Genomic DNA, 9555 nt, shown 5'->3' with positions numbered 1-9555 from the left:
ATTATTCCACTTGATGTTATCCCAGAGGTCCCTTAAGTTATTGCCATTGTTTTTCTTTTTTCCACTCTTGCTCTGTCTGGGTGAATTCCATTGCTTTATCTTCCAGTTTATTGATTCATTTCTGTTTCATCCAGTCTGCTGTTGAACTCCACTAGTGTATTTTTAAGTTCAGTTATTGCAGTCTTAAACTCTGTGACTTCTTTTTGGTATTCTCTTAAGTTTTCTACATCTTTGTTGAAGTTTTCATTGTGTTCATCATTTCCTCTCCCAAGTTCAGTGAGCATCTTTATGACCATTACTTTGAATTCTTTATCAGGTCCATTACTTATCTCCATATTATTTAGGTCTATTTCTGAGGCTTTGTCTTATTTCTTTTGTTTGGAACATATTTGTGTTTTCTCATTTTGCTTGACTCTCTTTTTATTTCTATGTATTATGTGAAAGAGCTACCTCTCTCAGTCTTGAAGCTTTGTATAGATGATGACCTTCTCATTCAATCTCACCCTAGCTCTTGATTCTCTCTTAAACCTTTGTGATTGTCTAAATAGCCTGATTTATTCTTGATATTCCCTCATTGTTGAGAGTATGTTAAGAACGGTCAGTGATTCAAAGGTAAGAATCTCATTTAGCACCTAGTTTCAGGCTGACTGGAAACCACACTCTCAGGCAGCAGCTTTTAAAGTATACAAATATATAGTCCTGTGGAGTCACAATCACAATCCCTGCTGGCCTCCAGACCAGGAGACATGGAAGTGTACCCTGGGTGATAGTTGGGTGATAGAGTGTATAAGCTCCTTTCTGGGAAGTCCCATCAACCTCTAGCAAGGCCAAGGGAGTGTGCAAGGATGGTATATCCCTGCTTATATTCCCCTTGAAACACTCCTTACTCTCTAGATGTGTGGCGTACTTTAAGCCTGTCCCTCAGGCTGAAGCTCCAAGCTAAATAAATAGGCCTTTTTCAAAGGAAGACTGGAGTTGTGTTTTAGTCTGCTGTCTGTGCAGTGCTTTGGGGTTGATAGCCTGCCAAAAACTGTCTTTCCAATTGTTACAGTCTTGGCCACCAGAGCCAGGCAATCAAGGAGTGTCCCTTGTGTGGATTGTGCATACCCACTGGTTTGGGCAAGGAAGATTATATGGGTAGGCCACACTCACCAGCTTCAGAAATGCAGTGAGCAAATGTCTTCACTGCATGCCCCCACAGCCTTCAGTAATGCAGTGTGAGAGTACCTTGTCTGTGCACACACACCAGCTTTGAGCTGAAAGCTGGAATGTGGTAACTACTTGCTCTTGCCCACCCCAGCCAGAAAGTGGGGGAGCACTACTACTGTCCATGATCTCTGACCTCAGCACATGCTGTACCTGCTTTCTTGCTCCACCCCCCCCTCACAGCAAGGTGGTGAGAGGGTGCTGCATCTGAACTCATTTGCCTGTTCTTGCAGACTGTGTGTAGAGTGGAACAATTGTGTCCACCAGCATCTCCCTCTCCAGGAAGCACCTCAATCGTCCCATGCCCCTCGAGCCAATGCTTCCAGATCAGCAAATGAATGCCCCTCATATAGTATAGGTGCTTTTCAAACTGCTGTTTTTTCACTGGGTCTTGGGGCAAGTAAGACTATATGTGAGCTCTCCAAGAAGAGAATCTCAGTTTCTTATTGCATTCTGGGACCCGCAGACATCAGAGGCATTGGTTTTCCAAGCCAGATTTCTGGGAGCTTGTCTTTCCAGTGCAGATCTCACAGGCTGTGGCACCCAATATGGGATACTAACCCTCACTCCTCTGGGAAAAGCACCCATCTGGTGACATCTTTCCCTTTGTCTGTTGCCATGCCAGGGGTTGGATTTTTTGTGAGATTGTGTCTCTGCCTCTCCTACCCCATCTTGATGTGGTTCTTTTATCTTTGTTATATCCTTTTGTTGTGGAGAGCAGTTCATCTAATTTTCAGATCTTTTTCAGAGGGAATTGGTTCTTATGTAGCTGTAGATTTGGAGTGTTCACGGGAGAAGGTAAATTCAGGAACTTCTCACTATTGCCTTAAAACTCCCTCCAAGAATTTCCATATGAACAGTGCTGAAGGTGAAGTTCAACTCTGAAGACAGCCAAGTTGTAATGTGTTGGGGCAGGGGCAGAGGAGGATTGTGAGTTGGAGATGGGAGTGGGGGTTGCATATAAGATAATTCTGATGTGAAGTGGAAATAAAAAAACCCATAAATCTATAATTGTTGAATTAAATTTTAAGATGGAGATGGGGAGAAGACAGAAAGTAGGAATCTTGAATGTTGACAGGATTGTAATTCTATTGGCTCTTTTCACACAATTAAAATCCTGCCAAAATCTCGCCCTCTCAGATCTCCTTCTTACAGCAATTTGGTTCTCTGCCAAACTTTGGGTAATAAATAGAATCTACAAGCTCTCTGAACACAGAGCTGCAGCTTTTCAGAGAAGAAATCAAAACAAGATTACACGGTAAGAATAAAACTAATATTCTTGTACATTTTTTGTCAGGTTTGGTAAAATAAGATCTTGGGAACCATGGAGAACTGGTTTTTATTTCTATAAAATAAAGGATTAGACTGATTTGTTATTTATTGTCAATACCAGTAAAAGTTGATAATAGCAGTTGCTACTAACTTATAATTCCACTTCAATTTCCTTTGGGTGATTTGGAAAACTATTAATAAATTTCTAAAATTGATTATAATAGTCTTTATAGTAAGTTTCCATCCCCCACCACAAAACTTTATAAAACAAGTTGATAATTCTACTCCATACTGCTAATGCTTATCCAAGACAGACCTACTCACAATTGTTTACCAGTGACTTCAAAAAAGGGGGACAAATAAAAGAACTAAGAGGGGCCATCCTTTCAAAATCATCTGCTCAAAAAATAAACCATTTATGAAAAAATAAGGAATTGTCATCCTAAATGAGTAAGTTCAAAAGCTCATTAGTTTTGCTACTATTCTTCATTTCGACACTTTCTTTAAAAGAGTGTTTTATTCACTTTCTTTCTCGCCGTCTGCCCTGTGGCAATTTTTCCTCCTTGCTCTTTTCTCTGCCTTATCTTTCCACACATAAATACATGCCTCCAGACTATTTTAATAAAGAAAATGGTAAAAATCCAAACATATCATGGCTGCACAAAGTTGATTCCAGGTCTTTGGAAACTTGAGAGTTTAGGAGTAGGTGTGGTTGGATCTTCCTGACTCTCACTCCCTCCTCAGCAGAAGCTTGAATCATCCCTGTATGCCACTGTGGTCCAGTGCTGTTCCCAATATCCTTACCTATTGCTTGTCACATTTGTCTTTAGAATACTTTTTGCTCCTCTTTTAATTTTGTCCCCCAAAAGGCACAGTTCTGTGTTCAGAAAACTTCAGAATCTTCTATTTCCAAAGTTTGGAGTGCTTGAGAAGAATCATAGAGTTGAGTAGTATCCTTAAATAGTTAAGAACTCTCTGCACAAGCATCACTCCCTGCAGCTCAAATTTCACATTTTTTCCATTTTTCTCTGAAAGGATCCTAGATTTCCTACCAGTCCTTCACTGGCAGCAGCATAATTCATTTTCTTAGCAATGATCTAGATATTTTTCTATTTCCCATCACTGTTTAGCTTACAATATCTACAGCCAGAATGTACCTCTTTCTCTTTCCCATTTATAGAGAAGGAAGAATTCTCAGAACTTTTATTTAGGGTTTGAAACAGGGCTGAAAGTAAGGCAGGAGACAGAAATGGGAGCTGCCTCTCCTGGTTAGGTTCAGCAGAGGGTTAAAGAAACAGAGCTTACAACTAACTTCTGGGAATGTGTTTGAGATTCAATTGTAAAAAGTTCATCCATGGGGGAATTAAATCATTACAGGGAAACGCTGTGGGGTGTGTTTAAGTGTGTGTAGCACTGAAGGGAGGAAAAAAAATAAACACCAAGGAATATTTATGCCAGTAAATATGACAGCACAAGGCCTTTTTTGGAGATATGCATGCAGAATTAACTCTTTACAGAGAAGTTCTGCAGAGGGGACCGCATTTAGGGAAGAAAAAATATACCCTAGGGAATTTTTATGCCAGTAAATCTGAGAGCATGAGGTCATTTTTGGAGATGTGAGTGTGACTGCCAAAATCAATGTATCTTTTACTTAACAAGTTGAAATTCTGGCAAACACGGTGGAAATCAAAAGTGTCAGTCAGAATTTTTCTTCTTTATATCACAGCTTGTAGCAGGGACATTTGAAACATTAAGACCAAAAATAATTTCCTTGAATAGCAGAAAGAAAACTTAATTCCTTTAAACAAAATGATGGTTGGTTCAAGGATTTCAGGAAATCCTGGTAGAACCTCTAATCTTTTTTCAGTTTCCCTCAGGGTTCTCTGGTGCTGACATTTGCATGCAAAAGTAAGCTTTAAGAGAACACAGCCTTACAGGTCAGCCAAAGTTCATTGTTGCAGGATGGTAATGGGGAAGTAAGGAGTTTGGGCCACTTCCTCCCTATAACAGACTCCTGGCACATACTCACATGCTGGCCTTGTTATTGTCAGTAGATCATGCTATATTCTGTAAAAATGTTTGGTTTTGTTTTTGCTTTATGTGAAGAGTGCAATATAGCATAATAGTAAAAACACACAGATTTTTTTTATTCAGACAGGCCTTAAATCCATCATCTATCACTGACTACCTGTGTGATTTTGGATCTTACTTAATTTTCCTGACCCTGAATTTTTTTCCTCTGGTGCAAAATATAAAACAAACAAAACAGTAACAATAACAAAACATTCTACCTTAGGTGTTCTGATACCTATGAAGATAAAGCAAGTCGGAAGCAGTCATTAAAGGTAACTATTATTAATCACTGATCACGTACTAAATATGAGATATTTTCCTCACATTATCCCATTTAATCCTCAGAGCATCTCTGTGAGATAACATTCTCCATTTATAAAGTTAAGCAAGAAAAATTTGTAAAGATTGTACTAACCCAAGATAACTCAATCAGTAAATTTCAAATTAGAGGTTAAAACCCAGAGTTACATCCCATGAAGGAAAAGAACCAAGAAGGAAGATGGATTCCAAACACTTCATTTAGTGAGACTTTAATCTTGTAAAGCCATTTTCTATTCAAAGTGTCCATAATTTTCAAACGTAAAAATATTAGTGAGATGACATAAAACCTTCCACCTATTTTTTTAGGGTTACATTCACTGACATCTGAGGGAAAGTTTCCCTGCCAGCCACCATTTTCTTATGTAACTTTCTTTCCCATTGGTATTGCCAGAACCAAGAGGGGTCCACCCACAAACTTGGCTTGGTGCTTTCACTTTTAATTAGCACAACAGTCTACATCTAATTCCTCTTCACTTTGAACATCTTATTAATTAGATTATTGCCACAATTTTCCCCAGCAACACTAGTGCATCCGAGACTTTTTGCAATCATAATAATGTTTTGCTCATTACTTCTCTTGAATTTCCTAGCAAAGATTCAATATTTTTTTAAAAGACGTTGACAGAACTTCATAGTTTTGCATGTCTGCTGTGTTCAAATATCAACCACTCTCACTTCTTAGCCTGTTGGCTCTATCAGTGGCAGTTGTTTCAGAAATGTTATTTAAGCAGTTAACATTTTTTTCCTTAGGAGATTGTGTGCTTTTTCTCTTGTGTTCTTTGGGGGCTTATTATATACAAACATGAATATTCCCTTAGCCTGAATTTATTAGTTCCAAAATTTTTCCTTCCTGAGGTTATATTTTTCCATTATCTTTTATGTATTAATATATGTACATATATGTATTACTTGTCCACATTCTTTAGCAATCCTGTTTGAACAAAACTTCATCAATAATCAGCATGACCGCTTCATATTGGTAAATTAGTAGTAGCTGTAGTATTCAGCTTATTTGAGTAATTTTTCTTTCCAATCTTTTTAAAAAGTTTCAGCCTCAGGGGTGCCTAGGTATCTCAGTTGGTTAAGCGTCCAACTCTTGATCTCAGCTCAGGTCTCGATCTCAGGGTTGTGAGTTTGGGGCCCTCATTGGGCTCCACGTGGGTGTGGAGTCTGCTTAAAAAGAAAGTTTCAGCCACAGACATAGGTGCCAATATTCATTCTAATGTAATTTGGTGGATATATTCAGCTTCCTTTTTTTTTTTCTTCACTATGACCTATATAAGATCCATATTACCTGAATGTATATACAGCACTACTTTATCAAAGATGGTGCATATTTCATCTTCACTGACTTACTCAAGAATCATATTGTTTCTTACCGTAATCATAATTGTCACAGTGTGGTGGTTAATAGAATAAATTGGATATTATTAACTCAAAGGAGTATAAGCTGTTTTACTAAGAAAGTTTGGAGGCTCCTATGCTTAAGACATGACATGTAATGCTTACATCTGGTTGTCTAATTATTATTACCTTTCATTATGTCAAGTAGCATGATTTCTCCTTACTATGAGGTCCATGAGATCAGACTCAGCATTTAGAAGCATTAAAACAATTTGCATTGTGATGTGTCAGTTGGAAAAATACTATTGTTTATAAATCCTTGTATTTCTAAATTCATAAAAGTATAAAAATTAGATAGAAGTCCATTTTTTAGCAGCATCCAATTTTTTTTTCTGGTTATTTATGATATATGCTCCTAAATGAGCATCTGGGTTTATTTAGACTACTCTCTTGGCAGACCAATGCAGTGATTCCTAACCTCTAGGGTTGTTGTTCACTGTTAGGTCCAGATAACTTCTGTACCTATTATATGCGAGTCCTCTTCTTGGCAAAGGAAGGAACACCAGTTATATTCTTTCACTCTGCATCATCAGGGTATACTCAGGAAGAGGTCATTATCTGTCCAGAGGAGAAGAACAATTAAGTCTTATCTTGAAGAAGAGAGGTGGTTAACACAGTCTTTCCATGTTAGTAGCTTTCACCACAAACCCAGTTACCAAGTAACCAAGGTTGAACCTACTTAGAATCCCACATAATGATGATGAAGTCAACAGTTTGGGGAATAGCTGGAGCAGCCCATGAAGTAGGCAAAGTGGGAGACAAAGGCTTGTCATACCATCACGGGCAAGTTTCCAGCCCTCTGAGTTCTATTTTCTGTTGTTGCACAAGGAAGCTCTGTTTAAACTTGTACAGGAATTAAATATCCAGGGGGTGGATTGTAACTTAAGTTTTTTCAGGTCAACGGCCAGGAACCTCCACATCTGTGAATGGAAAGCTTCCATACTCTTGACATGGGTTGGGAAGCTGCCAGTAGCTTCTTCCTGCTGCATGGCCTGTGCATGGTGTGGGGCAGCACCCCCTAGTTGGTGGGCATGGGGGCTGTTCTGGCCATGGGCCTGCTCTGGGCTTCTGCCCTCAGTTTCTACATGGGTCAGCTGGAGCTGGATGTGAAATTGGTGCCCTAGGAAGATGGGACAGCCTCTGCTGAAAGCCCTGATGAAGCAGGCCAGCCACCACCAGCATGAGCAGCTAGGCCATGAGGAATGGCTGGGTGCTGGACAGCCCAGCGCCCAAGGACTGGGACATTAAAATGTGACCATTCCCTCACTCCAGAAAGAAAGAAGAAAAAGAAAGAAAGAAAGAAAGAAAGAAAGAAAGAAAGAAGAAAGAACAGAAAGGAGAGCAGGCACTTCCATACTCTTAATTTTTAAATTTCTTCTAATAATCAAATTTAATATCATCTAATACATGACACAGTGTATTACTAGGTGGCTATTTGGTTGTGAAAAAATATCTCATGGTTTATCCAGGGGTGATATTAAACAGCTGGTATGGCATGAGCAGAGATAAATAGGAAAAGAACCAGCCACATGGAGAATGCCAGCTGAACACCAGCATTGGGAGGGACTCTCTTTCTGGCTTTGTACTATACCAACTAATCTGAGATAATGTAGCAGTAAGGGTAGGGTGGAATATCTAAAGTTTTACAGAACTTTTAACAACTTGACCAGTATTTCTGTTACTATTTGATAAGCATATCCCAAAATAAGGTGGAAATTCCTACAGAAGTTATGCAAGATGTAACTTCAGTCTTTGTACAAGGGAAAACTTTCACTTATTATGGAAATATATTTACAATTAACTTCTGAATAAAGGTAAAATGAAATAATATTTTTAACAGAAAACAGTTTTTATTTTTAGTGTTTTTCTTCTTTGAGCATCATTATGGACTCATGATTTTTGTTGACATTATTGTAACTAAATCGTTTTCAAACTTAACTTGTTTTGATTAGCTATATTTTTTATTGTTTTGACTCAAATGGTCAAATTTGGCACATAGAAGCCCTTTTATGCTGGCCCATTTGCTCTTTTATTAATCACCTCAGAACTTTGAAAAATGCATCACTGTTTTCAGGCAACAAGTTATTTTGGCTCATCTTTCATTTCTTCCACTCATAACTCATTTCTTCCATTCTCCAAAGAACTCTGATTTCTTCAGTGGAGAACATTATTAGATTACAAACTATGGGCCCTGGGATATATACTGGATTATTTCATCTTAATACTGACATTAAATCAGTTCAGTTACAGAGATAGGGGAAGAAACATATATACATAAAATCATGAGTTCATATTGGCAATTTTATTTTGTTATAAATATATAAAGATTTTGTGTGTGTGTGATGAACACTGGGTGTTGCATGTAAGTGATAAATCACTAAATTCTACACCTGAAAAAATAAAATACAAATACTTTATTTTTTAAAAAAAGATTTTTTTATTACCCAATTGTTTGTTGCTTTTATCTTTGAAAATAATGCTTTATTAATTGAAAGTTGTTTTTTTCCCTTTATTAGCTACATTAGTTACTGGAGGATATGCAAACCTGTTTAACAGTTCACTTTATAAATGGAATGTTAACTGAAGTTTGATATTCAAAAATCTTTACAAGTCATTGCATTTTGTCACTATTTGTCCAACCACAATGACCCACTGAATATGTATCATATGTATATGATTTTCATAATCAACTTTATTTTATTTTATTCATAATCAATTTTACACAAAAATTTATACACATAAAAATTTTTGGTAAACAAATCCAATTGATGTTTTGCAAAAATAAAATAGTAATAATACTACTATATTGGTAATCTGTAAAATTAATAACATATAATCTATATATTATATATATAATAAAAATCTGTAAAAATATTAATAATAGTACTGCTATTGTCCATCTGAATTTATTTATTTTTTAAAGATTTTATTTATTTATTTGAAAGAGACAGCAAGAGAGAGCAGAAGAAGGGGGAGGGGCATAGGGAGAAGGAGAAGCAGACTCCCCACTGAGCAGGAAGCCCAAAGCGGGGCTCAATCTCAGGGACCGAGCCCCAGACCCTGGGATCATGACCTGAGAGGAAGACAGGTATTTAACCAACTGAGCCACCCAGGCACACCTGGCTATCTGAATTTATTTTTTTCCTTTTTTTTATTATTATTATGTTATATTAATCATCACACATTACATCATTAGTTTTAGATGTAGTGTTCCATGATTCATCGTTTGCGTATCACACCCAGTGCTCCATGCAGAACGTGCCCTCTTTTTTTTTTTTT

At 37.5% G+C, this 9555-nt stretch overlaps 1 long non-coding RNA gene across 1 annotated transcript; it reads left to right on the top strand.

The window, feature by feature from the left end:
* Positions 1-2176: 2176 nt before the first annotated feature.
* On the top strand, positions 2177-8323 carry LOC145719414 (uncharacterized). The gene is made up of 3 exons (XR_014142358.1): positions 2177-2464; positions 4775-4823; positions 7173-8323. It is a non-coding gene; the product is annotated as an uncharacterized LOC145719414 (long non-coding RNA).
* The last annotated feature ends 1232 nt before the right edge of the window (positions 8324-9555 follow it).

Source organism: Leptonychotes weddellii, unplaced genomic scaffold (genome assembly GCF_054177405.1).
Source record: "Leptonychotes weddellii isolate Sample4059 unplaced genomic scaffold, ASM5417740v2 HiC_scaffold_427, whole genome shotgun sequence".
NCBI classification, from domain to species: Eukaryota; Metazoa; Chordata; class Mammalia; order Carnivora; family Phocidae; genus Leptonychotes; species Leptonychotes weddellii.
This window is presented reverse-complemented; position numbering and strand designations above follow the sequence as displayed.